The sequence below is a fragment of the Dipodomys spectabilis genome, unplaced genomic scaffold (assembly GCF_019054845.1).
Source record: "Dipodomys spectabilis isolate Male_0828 unplaced genomic scaffold, ASM1905484v1 ptg000205l, whole genome shotgun sequence".
NCBI classification, from domain to species: domain Eukaryota; kingdom Metazoa; phylum Chordata; class Mammalia; order Rodentia; family Heteromyidae; genus Dipodomys; species Dipodomys spectabilis.
The window spans coordinates 3,604,397-3,621,777 of record NW_024870882.1 but is presented as its reverse complement, the minus strand read 5'-3'; positions in this window follow the sequence as shown (position 1 = coordinate 3,621,777).

Here is a 17,381-nt window from a genome sequence, read left to right as displayed (position 1 = left end):
TAATTTCCATCCAATCCTCCAGACTGCAAGACTGTGCTAGTCCCAAAATTCACTCACTCCTTACTGCAAGTATCTAATCTGGGTCTGAATCTGTTCCCCTGGCCGCCAGGTCTCTATCCCACACCTAGCATACCATGTTCCCATAAGAGAGAACAATGAATAGAACCAGCCTTTGTCTTTTTAAAAAATTTTTATTGTGAAAATACCATACAGAGTGGTTACTTAGTAGATAAGGAAATGGGGGCTAAAGATTTCTGATGATTAGGTGGGAAACTGGAGACACAGTCTGTGAATAAGCAGTTTGTTAAACAATATTAAAAACAAGCCACACACTGGTGACTCATGCCTGTCATCAAAGCGACTCAGGAGACTGAGATCTGAGGATTGTGGTTCAAAGTCAGTCTGGGCAAAAAACCTTATCTTCGATTAACCAGTTAAATAACAACAGCAACGAAAAGCTAGACATGGAGGTGTGGCTAAAGTGGTTGAGCAGAAAACTAAGAGAGCAAGCTCTAGTACCAGCACACAATACACACAATCAATCAATCAATCATTAATCAATAAAATATGTTAAAAACATGTTGATACATATACAAGTGCCTCTAGCCTGGTGGATCCATTCTTTTCACAACATTTGGCTGAAGGCTTTGGCCTCATTAGCTTGAGGTCCCATGATGAAAGGCACCCGGCTCAGCGTGCACCAGTCAGCGCCCAACAACCCAACTCCTACACTTTTTCACTGCTCCTCCCAGTAGGGCAGCAGGGGCAGAGCAGAGTGCACCATTGCAGCTCAGGAGGGAGGAGACCTAACATCGGATGTCAGGGTCGCCCCGGGTAGACTGAAACCCTTCCGAAAAGATGTAGGTTGACATCTACAGGTGTGTTCTAGGAAGTCTGTAAGAGGGTGTTGTAGGCCTGATGGCTCCACTGTGCCCGACATTGATGTTGGAGGTGGAGACTCCCCCCCCCCCATGGCGGTGACTTAGTGGTAGCATCCAGCTCCCTGGCCAGCGAATGGCGGAAGTGCAGCAAAGTTGGACCCGGGCCTGCATCTTGGCCCTTGTGCTCCTGGAGCTGCTGCTGCCCTGCCAGGTGGACGCATGCATGGGCACAGAGCCTGGAGCGCGCTGCGCAAAGGGGCCAGCAGGTGCGGTGGGGCTGACTGTCCCAGGTGAGGCAAGGAGAAGCGGCTTTTGCAGGCAGTGGCTCTGGTACTGGCGGCCCTGGTCTTCCTGCCCAACATGGAGCTGTGTGGGCTCTGTACCTCCAGCAGCAGCCTGAAGGCATCCCCGGGAGGTCGGGAGTGGAGGAGGTCCCTGCAGTGGGACAGGTGAGTGCATTGGGTGTGGTGGGGCTAGGGATGCTCCCGTCCCCCTTCCCCCTTCTCTGGTTTTACTTCAGACCTTCGGCTCCTTCTCTCTCCTCCTCCTCATGTTGGTGTCGTCAGAGGCAGCCCCTGAAGAGTTTGCCCTTCTATCCATCCCCTCCCCCAGATGGGGTAAATTGATGCTCCAAGGACAGGGATTTGCCCACTCGGCAGAGTCAGAATTAGAACCCAGGGCCCTTAGTGCCCATTATGGGACTCTTATTTCTGTTTTCCATACTTTACAGTTTGTCTGCCTTTCCGATGCCCTCTCCTTTTGTCTCACCTGGTCCAGAGTTCTTTTTCTGGGTAGTACCCTCTTTGCACATGCCGGTATCCCCAGAGTGTGAGGCTTTCTGTAGAACCGGTTCGCCCATCACTTCTGCTCCCCTCCCTCAACCCCCCTGCTGATCCTGCTGTATTTACTCAGGTCAGTCCCTTTCACATTTTTCCATTTTCACAGGGACCTCTGGAACTCCCTGCCCCTTTTCCCTTTTCTTTCGCTGTCCTATTTTTGTCTCAGGTCCTGTGAATTCCTTGGGGAGTGAGTGCAAAGAAGCTCTTGGAGCTTCCAGTCCCTTGGATGGGGTGAAAGGTGAATTTCTGGTTCTTGAGGAACTTGCCACCTTTGACCCTCCCGGAATATAGAGGTGTACAGCTGGAGGGATCCCCCAAAATATCCCAGAGCTCTGTCCCCTGAGGGCAGAATGCCACATACCTTCCTTCTCTACTTCTTTCTGATAGGATGTGGTATTTCTTGCAGCCCAAACTGTGATAATAATTGTTTTGCCTCTTTGAAACTCACTCATGTCTCACGTATCTGTACATGTATATGGACTAAATTGGCATTTTTTTTCATGTGCATGTGTGTGCATGCTCAGATCGTGGCTCTTGAACTCAGGCCTTGGGTGCTCTCCTTTAGTTGTTTTTCACTCATGGCTGTTACTCTACCACCTAATCCACAGCTCCACTTCTGGCTTTTTGGTGTAGAGATAAGAGTCTTACAGACTTTCCTGAGTGGCCAGGATTCTTAGAGCTCAGCCTCCTGAGTAGCTAGGATTACAGGTGTGAGTTTCCAGTTCCTGGCTTGGATTAACATTTTCCTGCTCAATCACATCACTCTACCTCTCTCATCTCCTGGCAAATCTATGCACGCTTGAATTGCTTTGTATATTGGGACATTTAAGATTTGCTTAGGGGATTTTTGTGGTCCCATGGGAAGTGGGTAATGTTCATATCAGGGTCAGAATTGACTGTTGGCTGCCCTCACAGGAAGAGGCTGACTTTTGAGGTTGATGGGTTTTCCTTTCTCCTCAGTGTCAGGCTGCTGCCTGGCCATTCTGGTATCTTGAGCACAGACAGTTCTTTGCCACAAGGTGGATCAATTGGAGCTTAACAATTACTCTAGTTAATTGTTGCAAACCATCCAAGAGGAGTTGGCTTGATCTTTATGGTACATCTTAACTGTTCAGAAACTGAGGAAAGTTAGCAATGGCCTTTCCTAAACCCTGAGTTCAAACCCTGATAACCAGCCTAGCCTTTTCCCCCTTAAATTCTGTGTCTTGTATGTTTTTCTTTCTTGAAATCTCCTTCATTTCCTATCCTGTACCAGTATCAGGGTGAAGAGGCCAGGGCTGTGTTTGGCTTTGTCATTAACTTGCTGTATGTGCTTATCATCCACCAACTCCATCTCTTGGTTCGGTTGCCAGTATTCTGTGATGTGATTAGTGAGTGCACATAGGGCTACTGCTTTTTCCTGGGTTTTTGTCTTTGACAGCCTCCCTAGGTTCAGGGATTCTATATTGGCAAAGCCCCAGGCAAAGGGGGGTGTGTCCTGCCCAAGTGCATGTCTCCTATGGAATAGCTGTGACCAGGTCTAAAAGAGCTCTTGACAGTCTGCCTAAAGAAAGTTGTCATATTTCAGTTAAGGCAGGTGCCAAAGAAGTTCTGATTTTCATTTCCTATTGACCTAGATGTGTAGAGAGAAGGTCAAGGTTAACTGCCAGTTTGGCCTGAGCTTTCAAAGAAAGTTACTCACATGTACAAGAAGGTATTGATTGAATAAAGCAGCCTTTGGGGCAGAAAGAGTGGAGAGCAACAGCTGGATGGATGTTCCTTGGAACTCTGACCTGCAGTGTGTTGACAGCTCATGGGGCAGTTTTAATTCTTGTTTAATTTCTTTTTCTTTGGAATAGCATAAAAAGGAGGAGGAGGAAGTGGTGAATGGGATTGGTGTTTCAAGTCTTGTCAACTGGCTGTTCTTCCTTTACAGGAAATTTCTCCTTCCTGGGTGCAGCAGAAGAGCTCTTTTGCAATGATAGGCTTTTCTAGGTGCTATAGGATGCAGCATTCAGCTGCTGCCTTTCAGGAAGATCCTGCCAAATTTCCACACAGCCCTTTTGTGTTCTATTCTCTTTGCAGAGTCAGAGCCCTGGGCTTGGCCTTCCCAGTTACTTCCTTGTTTAAATGGCAGCTGGCCTTGAAGGAAGAGGCTGACTTTCTTCCAGTCCTCATTCCACACTATCCCTGAGCATGCATGTAACACATCAGGCTGCTGTCTGGGAAATCTGCTATCTGGAGAACTCTGCGCTGTTATAAAGGGTTGAACAGTTGGTTCTAAGCTCAGTCTGTCACTCTGGTAATTGTTGAGAACTTTCCCACAGTACCTCCTCATTGATCTTCCTGGCAGAAGTAACCACAGAGCCTCTGGAAGGAAGTCTTGACAGGACTTTTGTCCAAAAGAAAATTAGGTTCCTTGTGGATTTGAGAGAAGTTTATCTGAGGGCAACATACCCACTATTTGAACAGTCCTCTTAACTCTTTGATTCCTCCACTGTAGATTAAAAGAGCATTTAGCTGTCATCTGCTAGATTGTAAGTCACAGAATTGCCACCCAGTTCATCCTCAGTGTATCTCTGGAACTGGGCAAGACATCTGATTTATAAAGGACACATAATGCTTCTAGGGTTTCTGAATTCATGTGGTCAGACAGCTGGCTTCTCAGAAAGCTGCAAACCAAGTAGGAAAGCCAGCCATGTAAAGAAATACCTCGAGGTGAACTTGGTTAACTGGAAATATGTCCTGTACCAGTTAATTGCTCCTAATGATGTTTGAGCTATATAAGCCAGTTGTGTGCATGTCTTTTTTATTTTGCGTATACTTGACCTTCTGCATCTTGTACTTGGATCATAGTCAGAAAGAGAAAGACTTGAATGAGACTTTTGCTTCTCCAACAACCACAATGGCATGGGGAAAGGATGTAGCCTGTTGTAGTTCCTGTGGCAAAGAAGTGCATCGTGGCCTCAGTAGATGAAGATGTCTTGACATAGTGTGTTTTTTAAGTACATAGCACATGGTGTAGCACTTGGAAAAGTGGATTTTTGCTGAGTGAGTGTTAAAGTGGGAGGGAGGTGCTTGAGAATTCACTAGTCCATTATGGAAACAGGCAGCAAAAGGAAAATCACTTACTCGAGTTCTCACAGGAGGAATGCAGACATGAATGCAGTGCTCTTCAAGTCATCTGTGTTCTGCTGCAAAGACTTTCCCTCATGAATCAAATTTTCATGCCGCAGTTTTGGTAGCCAGTACTTAATTACACCATTTGGTGCTGGAACATCCCCACCCAACACACACACAGACACACACACACACACACACACACACACACTACCTTTTGTGTGTGTGTATGTGTGTGTATGTGTGAGGGTGTCTGTGTGTGTATGTGCCCAAACGTGTGCCAGTCCTGGAGCTTGTACTCAGGGCTTGGGTGCTGACCCTGAGATGTTTTTGCTCAACGCCAGTGCTGTACTATATGAGCCACATCTCTGTTTCCCAGTGGGTTCCCTCCCACTTTTAGTACTTAATTGGACATCAGAGTTTCATGGTCTTGTTACGTGGGCTGCCTTTGAACCATGCATGATCATTAGATCTTAGCCTCCTGAGTAGCTAGTGATACCTGACTTTTTTACAGATCCATTTTTTAAAATTTTCTTTCCAGCCTTTTTACTTTATATTATTTTCGGTGGTACTGAGGTTTGAATTCAGTGCCATGCATTTGCTCACTTGCTTGCTTGGCCAGGCTCTACCACTTCATCCACACCTTCAGCTTGCAGATTTTCTTCCCCCACACCTCTCTCTTTCTCTCTGATTTTTTTTTTTTTTTTGGTCAGTCGTGGGACTTGAACTCTGGCCTTGGGTGCTGTCCCTCAGCTATTCAGCTTAAGGCAAGTGCTCTACCACTTGAGTCACAGTGCTACTTCTGGTTTTCTGGTGGTTTATTGGAGATAAGATTATCATGGACTTTACTGCCCAGGCTGGCTTTGAATGGCGATCCTCAGACCTCAGCCTCCTGAGTAGCTAGGATTACAGGCGTGAGCCACTGGCGCCCGGCTTCTGGTTATTTATTTATTTATTGGGGGGTCTGGTCGTGAGGCCTGAACTCTGGGCCTGGGCACTGTCCCTCAGCTCTTCAGCTCAAGGCTAGCGCTCTACCACTTGAGCCACAGCGCCACTGCAGGCTTTTTTCTTTTTTCTTATGTAGTCTGAGGAATTAAACCCAGCGCCTCAGTCATGCAAGGCAAGCGCTCTACCACTGAGCCACCTTCCCAGCCCCTCTGGTTATTTTTATATGTATTTTATTATACAAATATTGTATAGAGAGATTACAGGTACATGAGTAAGGTAATGAGTACATTTCCTATTGAGCATTATTGTTACCTCCTCCTATGTTTATCCCCTACCTTTCTTCCCCTCCCAACCTCCCTCAGCTCCCCCTCCACCTCCCTCAACTCCCCCTCCCAGCGAAGTTGTGTCTTCTACATCTCATTGTTACAGTGGGTCAACCTGTATCCTTATTTAAGCATTTTATTATTTCCTTTCCCTCCCCAAATTACAAAAATGTATTCATGAGATGCATGGCACTGGAATCAAATACAGTGAAAACAGGGTGGAGAACAAAAAAAAAACATAGTACATTATAAATACGTTATAAACAATAGCAAGAAAGGAAAAACCACTGTGTCCCTATCTTGGGGTTCCTTTTGCTTAACATCATCTTATATGGTCATATGTACATAGCTTTTGACCTTTCCTGCTTGTCCTAGACATATACTAGTTATTGTAAATAAGGGAAGCCATAGGACCTATGTGTCTTTGGGCCTGGCTTACTTCACTTAATAAATTTTTTCCAAGTCTTTCCATTTCCTAACAAATGGGGTGATGTCATTCTTTCTGATGGAGGCATAGAATTCCATTCCCTCTCTCTCTTTCTGCCCCCCCTCTATATATATCATATTTTCTTGATCCATTCATCTACTGAGGGGCATCTGGGTTGGTTCCATATTTTAGCTATGTAAATAATGCTGTGATAAACATAGTTGTGCTAGTTTGCTGGTTAATTTTTAAGATGAGGGTTCATGAATGTTTCTGCTCTTGCTAGCCTTTTTTTTTTGTCAGTTGTGGGGCTTGAACTCTGGGCCTGAGCGCTGTCCCTCAGCTCTTCAGGTCAAGGCTAGCACTCTACCACTTGAGCTACAGTGCCACTTCCGGTTTTCTGGTGGTTTATTGCAGATAAGTTTCACGGACTTTCCTGCCTGGGCTGGTTTTGAACTGTGATCATCAGATCTCAGCCTCCTGGGTAGCTAGGATTACAGGTGTGGGCCACTGGTGCCCGGCTTCCTTGCTAGCCTTAAACTGTGTCCTCCTGCTCTCAGTCACCTGAGTTGCTAGAATTATAGGCACTTGGCTTATAATTTTTTTTTAATTTGGTTATATTGAGGATTAAACTTGGGGCTTTGCCCTTGCTAAGTAGGAGCTTAGCACTTACTCCATGCCTCTAGCCTTATTTTGTATTGGTTATTTTCAAGGTAGGGTCTCATTTTATGCCTGCAATGTGATTCTGTTGCTTCCTTTTGTCACTGGGAAAGATAAACATGTGCCATTGTGCTTCTCCCATAGCTGAGATATCAAGCATGCCCCACTGCTTCAAGTCGTTGGTTGATATGAAGCCTCTCAAACTTCTTGTTTTGGTTTTTTGACTAAGGTTGACTCTGATCCTTCACTCTTTACCTCCTCCATAGCTAGGATTACAGGCCTGAATCACCATGCCTGGATTTACTTTTAAAGTAAGGAAAAGTACAATAACCTGAAGCCAGAATAACCTGAAGGGCTTCAATAGGAAAGTAGAGAAAGTAAATCACACGTGCCATGTGGAACTGTCACTGCTATGCATGGAAAGTAGGTCCAGTTCACTATCAGGTGCAAGTAATAAAATGAGCCAGGCAGGCTTAAATGATTAAGAAGACACACTAGCTCTAGTTGGCTTCAGGTATGGTATGATCTGGAGGTTTGTGGGACTGTCAAGGCATGGGCTTTTCTCTCTGAGTTCTCTTGGTTCTGCCTTTATCTTAGACTGAGCACTCTACTCCTCTCACACCTCCTCACCTTGGTGGTAAAATATGATAATGCTTTTTGACATTATATCCATATGTAGAACCTAGAGGAGAGAATCTGTCTCTGTGGCCTCTGTAGAAAAGATAAGAAATGTCTTTTCCTATTATCTTAGCATGATCTGTTTAAATCTTATTGGTCCACTTTGGATCTGATGTGTTTATTATGATAGGATTCATTCTCAATCACTAGTCAGGAAGATGGGCTGTACTGGGTGACTTATCCTACGTTAGAACTAGGGATGGGATTGGGCCACCCTGGTCATATTGAAAGAGCATTTACACAGATAGGCTGGCTACTCCTGGTTGTGGGGGTGGGAAAGATAGTTGAGAAGAGGCTTACAGATGTCCATGCCAGATCCCTGCTGATATCGAGGAGACTAGACTTGACCCTCAAGAGGCCACCCGTTTGCCACTCTAGCCCTGTCCTTGTGGAGCACTGAACCTGCATCCTGTAGATCAGCACTCTCTGACACCCCTGGGCTGAGATGCTAATGGCAGGGGCCTCAGTTTCTCACTGGGGAGAGCTTGGGTGTTAGGTTTGCCAGCCTTATTCCCTCAAGATGAGTAGTTGAAAGCTGTCTTCATTGTGAATTATCTTGTCAGTTCTGTGGCTGCCTTCCTCTCTCTGCTCTGAGAGTTGCCCCTCTCTCATTTGCATGCAAAGTCAGCTCACTGAAAATCTCTTGAGCTGAAAAAGAGCTTCTGTCTCTTCAACTTCCAACATCCCCTCCCTCCCCTGTCCCCTCCGCTGGAGGAGGCGGAATGTTCATACTTTAAAAGCTAGAGGAAGCTAAACAATTCTGCTTGCTGTGGGTGGGTGGATGTGTATTTATGAATGTGTAGCTGTTTCTCCATGTGGCTCTCTTTCTCACTCTTTGATCTTTCCATGCTTCCTGTTTGCTGCCCTCTGCTGAATAGAGATAGGAGAAGGAAGGGCCAAACAAAAAGCAGCCCCAGTTTTTCTTCTTTTTCTTGGGTTTTTGAGAAGTTGAAGCTGTGAATGCAGAATTTTCCTCAGCTTTCTTAGATGATGGAAGACACAACATAAAATACTACTGGTAAGAATCGTAATGAGGAGGATATATAATATATAAGTCTATTCATTTAGCTGCCATTCGTTTAGCCCATCACTTCTTTTTCTGTTTTGATTTTTGGTCAGTGGTGGAGCTTGAATTCTGGGCATGGGAGCTGTCCCTCAGCTCTTCAGCTCAAGTCTATTGCTCTACCAATTGACCCACAGCCCACTTTCTGTTTTCTGGTGGTTAATTGGAGATAAGAGTCTCACAGACTTTCCTGCCCATGCTGGCTTTGAACCATGATCCTCAGATATCAGCCTCCTGAGTAGCTAGGATTACTGGCATGAGCCACTGGTGCCTGGCTTGTTTGGTTGCTGTGTTTGACTGATTTCAGGAGGCCAGACATTTAACCTCCCTGGACCATCTGTTTCCTGGCCTGTAAAGTAGAGCTTTACCTGTCTCCCATACTAGCAGAGTACAGCTAAAATTGGGCTTGTCAGAGCCAGAAGCTAGTGACTCATGCCTGTAATCCTAGTTACTCAGGAGGCTGAGATCTGAGGATCATGGTTCAAAATCTGGGAGACTCTTGTCTCCAATGAATCAACAAAAAAAGCCAGATGTGGAGCTGTGGCTTAAGTAATAGCGCACTATCCTCGATCACAAAAGCTTAGGGCCAGTGCCCAGGCAGGCCCTTGTGTTTAAGCCCGAGGACTATCATAGGAAGAAAGGATAGTGTGGGGCTTTTTCGTTTTTTGACCCATACCTCTTCCCACCTGGCCTTCCTTGGGGCAGCTGTCAGGTGCTGTTGCAAGGGGGTGAGTCATCTTTTCATGTGGGGTGGGCTGTGGGAAGAGGGTCTTCTAGAGGCATCGTTGCATGGGTCTGGGTGCTCCTGCCTTTTTCTCCCTCCTCCATGCCGTCTCCTCCCTCTGCTCTCTGCTTTCCCCTGGCAATTGGCAAGACAGCTGACTGCTCCTGCCACCAAGGCCCTGCCAGGGAACAAGGGGCCACATTAAGAAGGGCTGCCAGGTGCCATGCCAGAGGTGTTAAAGGGACATTTGATGACTTAACCTGAATCATCAGGTTTAGTACTCTTTCCCTCTGCAGCAGGTAAAGGGCAGGATAGCCCAGGTATGGATTCCTTCCCCCTGGGCTTGTGGGGTTCTCTTTGTGGTGTTACTGTGCTTCTTTTACCCCAATCCTACTTTCAACCCTCTCCTCTCTCTGTGTGTATTTGTGTCATTCCTTCCCCCTCATTCCCAGTTGATGTTAGGCTGTGTGTTTGTGTTTGTGTGTGTGTGTGTGTGTGTGTGTGTGTGTGTGTGTGTGTGTGTAGTGGCTATAAGACACCATTCTGGAACCCACAATTTCTTCACTCCATGTCCTGTCCCTCCTTCTCCCTTCCAACCTCCTCCAGCTCCTCTCTGTGCCAGTCCTGGGATTGAATTCAGGGCCTGGGCACTGTCCCTGAGTTTCTTTTTGTTCAAGGCTAGTACTCTTCCACTCGAGCCACAGCATCACTTCTGACTATTTCTGTTTATGTGGTACTGAAGAATCAAACCCAGGGCTTCATGTATGCTAGGCAAGCACTCTACCACTAAGCCACATTCCCAGCCCTGTCCTATCTCTCTTAATCTCTATCTCTCTTAACTTTTTTCCCTGTCAGATGGACAGCCATCTTTGACTTGAATACACCCCAGTGTTGGGGATCTCACTCAGTAAATCTCAGCAAGGCTTAGGTAATCTGCTGTGGCCCATAGTGATTTAGAGGTTTTCATCATTTTTGTCTCCTTTATCTTTCCTGGCAGGTAGAATTCATCTCTGTCTTTTGGAAATGCTTATAGAATATAATTTGTACACGCATAGTGGCATGGATGTTATGGTGTGCTTGTCATTTTCCTAAGGCCTTCCCAGGAGTGAAGTAATGTTGAAGGAGTCTTCTCAGCAGGACAGCCTCTTTGGTGAGCCTTTGGCTGGGGAGAGAGGATCCCCAAGATTTACCCTCTGAACCTTACACTTCTTTTGTCTCTGGAAGCTCTAGTTCCAAATTTAACCAGTATGTTGTCTGTGATCATTTAGTCCACAGCCTAATTTAGGTTTTGTGTATAATACAGTCTCCAGTATAGCCACTCACTTCTGCCACTGTAGTATGTATTGCTGCACATAGTACATTCATCACCTGAATATGCTGTGTTTCAATAAAGCTTTATTTGCGAACTCCTCTTCTGATTTCTTCCTGGTAGAAGTCCTGCATTGTGAGGTGGGGGTCATCCTGAAGTGTTTGACTCTGGGTAGACCCTTGAATTGGCAGAGCCTCTGTGTCCTTATCTGTATTTTGTGTGAGTTGGGAGAGTGAGTTCAGCCCTGGGATCTTAGTTAAGATCTGAGTTCCCTACTGAGTTTGGCCCAAACCTTGATTCTGACTCCATCCATTTCTCTCCTCCTACCCTGTCTAGATTTCCTGGATTCCAGCTCAAGGCTCCCAGCTCTTCTCACCACCTCTGCTGGAATCTCAGTCCATTCTTAATACCCAGCCAGAGAATGCATTTATGAGTAAAATCAGAGGCTCCTTTCTCTTTTCTAAAATTCATTAGTGCCTTGCAGCTACTGCTCAAGTCCAAGCTCCTGCCTTGTCTGGCTCCTGTGTATCCCTCCAGCCTCATTTTGTGTGTGTTGGTTGTGTTCACTATCGCACTCCAGCCTGTTGGCTGTCTTACACAGGAGGCTCACTTCCTCCCTTAGGTCTTTACTCATAGAATGAAATAATGCTCTTCCTAACAACTTTGACTTGATTCTTTTCACCTTTGAGGTCTCAGCTCTAGTGTCATCTCAGACAGCCTTTTTTGTTGTTATTGTTTTTTTTGTGTGTGTGCTCATCCTGGGTCCTGAACTCAGAGCCTGGGTGCTGACCCTGAACATTTTTGCTCAAGGCTGGTACTCTTCCACTTGAGCTACAGATCCCTTGCTGGCTTTCTTGGTGGTTAATTGAAGATAAGAGTCTCATGGACATTTCCTACGAGGGTTGGCATCGAATCATGGTCCCTTATATAGCAGCCTCCTGAGTAACTTGGATTACAGAAATGAACCATAGACATCTGGTTTGATAAGCATCTGTTAGAGCTGACATTTGGAAATTCCTTTATCACTCTGCAACATACCTGTGAATGATACACTGACTAGAATCACCTTCCTTGTTTGTTTACATGTTTGTTTTTCTGCTTCAGTAGGTCGTAAGCACTGTAAGATTCAGGACCTCATCTGTCTTATGTACTGCTTCTTCCATAGTAAAGACAAGCATATAGTATCACTCAATATCTTGACTGACTGCTGTATTCCTGCTGAGATTCCATGTGTGTGTGTGCGTGTGTGTGTGTGTGCGTGTGTGTGTGTGTGTGTGTGTGTGTGTGTGTGTGTTTCTTAATATTGGGCGTTGAACTCAGGGCTTAGGCACTGTCCCTAAGCAGTTCTTTCTTTTATTTATTGTAAGTCGTGGAGCTGGAACTCTGGGCCGGAGCACTGTCCCTCAGCTCTTCAGCTCAAGGTAATTGCTCTACCACTTGAGCCACAGAACCACTTCCAGTTTTCTGGTGATTAATTGAAGATGAGAGTCTTGCAGAATTTCCTTCCCATGCTGGCTTTGAACTGTGATCCTCAAATCTTACCCTCCTGAGTAGCTAGGATTACAGGCATGAGGCACCGGCTCCCATCTGCCTTTAGCATTTTTTGCTCAAGGTTGTGAATCTGCCATTTGAGCTATACTCTACTTTTGGCTTTAAGGTTTTTAATTGGAGGTAAGAGTTTGATGGCTTTGTCTTCCCTATCTGGTTTCGAATCTCAATCCTTAGATCTCAGCATCTTGACTAACTAGGGTTATAGGGTTGAGCCATGGATGCCTGGCCATCCAGGACTCTTGTCTGCTGCTGTTCCCTGGTATGTCATTTGGAAGTTATTCTGCTCTTGGTGCTAGGTGACACTACACATTTTCCCTCAAGAGGCTGCATTCTTGTGCTCTCATCTCCTCTGGTGAGATCAGAGGCCTCAGAAGAATGAGCTTTCTGGAGGAGCAGCTAGTTCTTAGCCTGAACTTTGATTGGAGATTTCCTCTTAAAATTGTCCATTAGCATCAATCTGTTCATCCCTTTGGCCTACATGGCTTTGTGGGTGGTGTCTCCGAGTGAGGATCTGTCTAGTTCTCTCCCTTCAGATGTCTTTTAAAACCAGTTTTTATTACTATAATAAAGATGATGTATAGAGGGCTACAGTTACATAATTCAGATGGTATTTTAAAGCACAAAAGAGTCTCTTTGGGGTTAGATTTTGTTCTGGAAATGTGGAGCTCTGTTTACTGTGTTGGGGGGAACGTGTTTGCTGTAGCCGGTGTGAATGTCCTGTGGGTCCAGAGATAGGTCTTAAGCAGAAAGGCTGCAGTCCAGTGACTCCGTCTTTTCTTAGGCCCACAGCTCCCACGAAGGGATAAAAGGATTCACATATGGAATTGTTTCTTCAAATAAGATCTGTGAAGCTAGGCATCAGTGGCCCACACCTGTAATCCTAGTTATTCAGGAGGCTGAGATCTGAAGATCATAGTTCAAATCCTACTCAAGCAACAATGTCCAATTAGTGTCTAGTTAACCACCAAAAAGTCAGAAGCAGAGGTCTGGCTCAAGTGGTAGAGAACAAGCCTTAAGTGAAAAAGCTAAGGGACAGCTCCCAGGCCCAGAAGTCAAGCCCCAGTACCAGCACAACACACACACACACACACACACACACACACACACACACACACAGAGAGAGAGAGAGAGAGAGAGAGAGAGAGAGAGAGAGAGAGAGAGAGAGAGTAACAATAACAAACTTGTTTAAATACTAAGCCTCATTCCTCATAATATGGCCTTAGTTGGAAATAGGGTTATTGTAGTTACATAGTTAAGGGGGTGTTCCTGCTGGAATAGAGTGGGGCCTTAATCCTATTTTGCTGGAAAGACTAGCCCTGCAAAGACAGAGGCAGAGATTGTTGTTATGCTACCTTCAGCCATAGCACACCAAGGGACCCAGAGGCAAGGATAACTGTCTTAATCTCTTCTAGATCCTTCTCTTCCTTTTTTAATTCTTAGAAAAGATCCTCCCTTCCGCAGAGGATTAATGAACCCCACTGCCCATGCATGTTCTTTAACTAAAGCCACTCTCCTGATTAATAGAGCTCCACCAGAAGCATTGAATACCTGTGCGTGAATACATGGCCCTTGTTCTTTGTTACTTGACTGCAATATCTCTCAGTTTGATCTGAGTTCCAGCAACATTGACACAAACAATTTTGTTCTGGATCCAAACTAAATACTGTGTGGTAGGTACAAAAAACTGCTCCCAGGGCTGGGAAGATGGATTAGTGATAGAGTGCTTGCTTAGCACGCATTAAGCCCTGGGTTCCTCAGTACACATAAACACAAAAAGCCAGAAGTGGTGCTGTGACTCATGTAGGGTGCTAGCCTCAAGCAAAAGAAGCTCAGGGACAGCACCAAGGCCAAGTTCAAGTTCCTTCCCCTTTACCTCCCCTCCCCTTCTTTCCCTTCCACTGCTCTTCTCACCTTTCCTAACAAATTCTAGAATCTGGTGACTTATAGTACAGACACCTCATAGTTTCTATGGTTCCGGGATTTGCACCGTGCTGTATGAAGTGGTCTGGGTCATGTGAAATTATAGTCATGATGTCTAGCTCTTCATCCTTCTGGTGTCTCAAATGGAGCTGGGTGGTCTGCTTACAATATTGTGTTGTAGCTTGATTTCCCTATAGCAAGTTATTCAGAAGGAGGAAGAGATCAAGCTGACAGCTCCATTCCTTCTTTGACTTAAATGTAGTCTGAACATGTCCATAATACTTGACACTCTCTTCTCTTAGTTAGAAATATACCTGAAATGCTGCCTCTGTGCAGAAAGAGCACCAGACTCCAGCTCTTCAGGGGAGGAGTGTGACAGAATTGGAGGCCATTTGAGAGACTGTTGTGTGCTTGACATCATGAATGGTACAAGGGATCCAAGGTGCAGCCCCTGATCTACACTCTAGAAGTTTACATCTGCCAGAAAAGTTATGCTCTGCTCTATAACTGATGATGAGAAGGGAGACAGACTTCTTAGAGAGTTCTGAGAAAGTGAAAATCAGAATGGATGGTAGCAGAGGGAGGCTCTAGGGAGGAGGTGGCTCCTGCCTTCATATATTTGCAGCTTTCCCCTCTTTTCTTTTATTTATTTTTTGTCGGTTGTGCAGCTTGAACTCTGGACCTGGGCACTGTCCCTATGCTCTTCAGCTCAAGGCAAACACTCTGCCACTTGAGCCACAGCACCACTTCCCATTTTCTAGTGGTTTATTGGAGATAAGGGCCAGCTGGCTTTGAACCATGATCCTCAGAGCTCAACCTTCTGACTAGCTAGAATTACAGGTGTGAACCACTGGCGCCAGGATTACCACTGCTTTTTGTTCATCCTTTGTCCCTCTATTTCTGTGCATTTGTTTTATTTTTATGCTGAAGAAAAATAGGAAGCTACTATCTATCCTACTCATGAGGTTATTTGACTATTGTACCTAATTTGGTTATTGCAAATGAGTATTGTGGGCTTTTGACAGTGGTCAAATGCAAATAACCTCATGAGTAGGTTGTTTGATGAATCTAGTCATTCATCCATTCATTCAGTACATTTATTGTTGTACCAGCTATATAACCATCAAGATATGTGCCTTACATTCTTGTAGAAGAGACCTCTAGGTGGTAAACAAGCAAATTAATAAATATGACAGTGACAGTGGGTATTAGAACTATCGTTTTTTGTTGTTGTTGTTGTTGTTTTGTGCCAGTACTGGGGTGTGACCACAGAGCCAGAACATTTTCCCTTAGTTGTTGTGTTTAAGGTTGATGCTCTACCATTTGAGCCCCATCTTATTTCTGGCTTTTGGTGGTTAATTGGGGGTAAGGCCTCACAGACTTCTCAGGTTGTTTCTTTTTTTTCGTTTTTTTTTTCTTTTTGTACGTCATGGGCGTTGAACTCTGGGCCTAAGTGCTGTCCCTCTGCTCTTCAGCTCAAGGCTAGCGCTCAGCCTCCTCAGATCTCAGCCTCCTGAGTAGCTAGGATTCCAGGTATGAACCACTGGCACCCAAAAATTAAGAATACTGTTAAGAAACTAACCAGACTGGTACTTCAGAGTAAGGTGGTCTCTGAAAAGCACATAGGATGCAGATAAACCTTTTATCCTTCCAAAGGTTTAAGTCTGCTGAGATCAACGAACTTGAGACAAAGATACACTCATCCTATTTTGTTGTTGGAGATGATCAATCCACAATCCAGTGAGATTTAAAAACAAAAAACACTTAACTTATGCTCTGCACCATGGAGTGGGGGAGTATAGGTAATTTAGAGGGATGGTAAATGATTTTTAGGTAAAAGAACAGTATTTGCCCTTTGCCAGAGAACCACACAGACAGCCATGTACAGAGAATAAAGGAAGGTTTATTGCTGGGAGAGGGGCTGGCAAGACCCCTTCTCACAGGGGAGAAGTGAGAAGAATCACTAGGTATTGTCTGAGGTGACCTGTATAACCTCAGAGTTTTAAGAGGTGATACAAGTGGCTAGGAGGTGGAGACCTGGTGTGGACATGAGAGCCAGGGGCTTCATCATGGCAGACTAGGCTGCTGTCCAAATAGTAGGTAAGAGGCCCTGCATCTGCCCAGACCTGAAGGTCACACTGAGGGGCTCTTGTTGCCTTATATGGTGGTAGCTGCCCCAGAGAAGTGCCATCTCAAGTTTGTAAAGGGGGGTGGAGGCTGATTATTTACTGTCTTTTTAAATGGGCCTAGTGTTGCCTAGGAAGGGAGCATGCTAAGCTTTGGAGAGGGGAAGGAGTGTACTAAACTGAGAAGGGAGTTCATTTCACTAACATAGGGAGTCTGGGACAAGGTTGCCCTAGTCTGTGGGGGAGGTGGTGACAGGCTCTGAGAAGATGAAGACAGAATTTTCCTAGCTTTCTTACCTGGTAGTTAAATCTCAAGGAGACCTTGGAGATGATGTAGAAGAATAGATAAAAGCTGGACACTGGTAGCTCATGCCTATAATCTTAGCTAATGTGGAGGCTGAGATCTGAGGATCACAGTGTGAAAGCAGCTCAGGCAGAAAAATCTGTGAGACTTTTCTCTCTATTAAAAAGCCAGAAGGGGAGGTGTGGAGCAAGTGCTAGAACAGCAGACTTAAGGAAAAATGCCAAGTGAGAGCATAAGGCCCTAAGTCCAAGCCCCAGTACCAGTATTAATTTTTTAAAAAGATGTGAATAGACTCCCATCTTGAAATAAAACATGAATAACAGTATTGGAAGTATGGTTCAAGTGGTAGAGTAACAATCTTTGGTAGAGTACCAGCCTAGCAAGCACAGGCCCTTCACAGTTGAAACCCTAGTAGGTACTATCCAACCATTCTTTCAAACTTCTTTAGAATGCAGAATGGAGAATAATTGTAGAGTGTTTAATGTGGGGGAATCATTCATTACCCTCCTTTCATGTCAGCCCTGACCCCTTC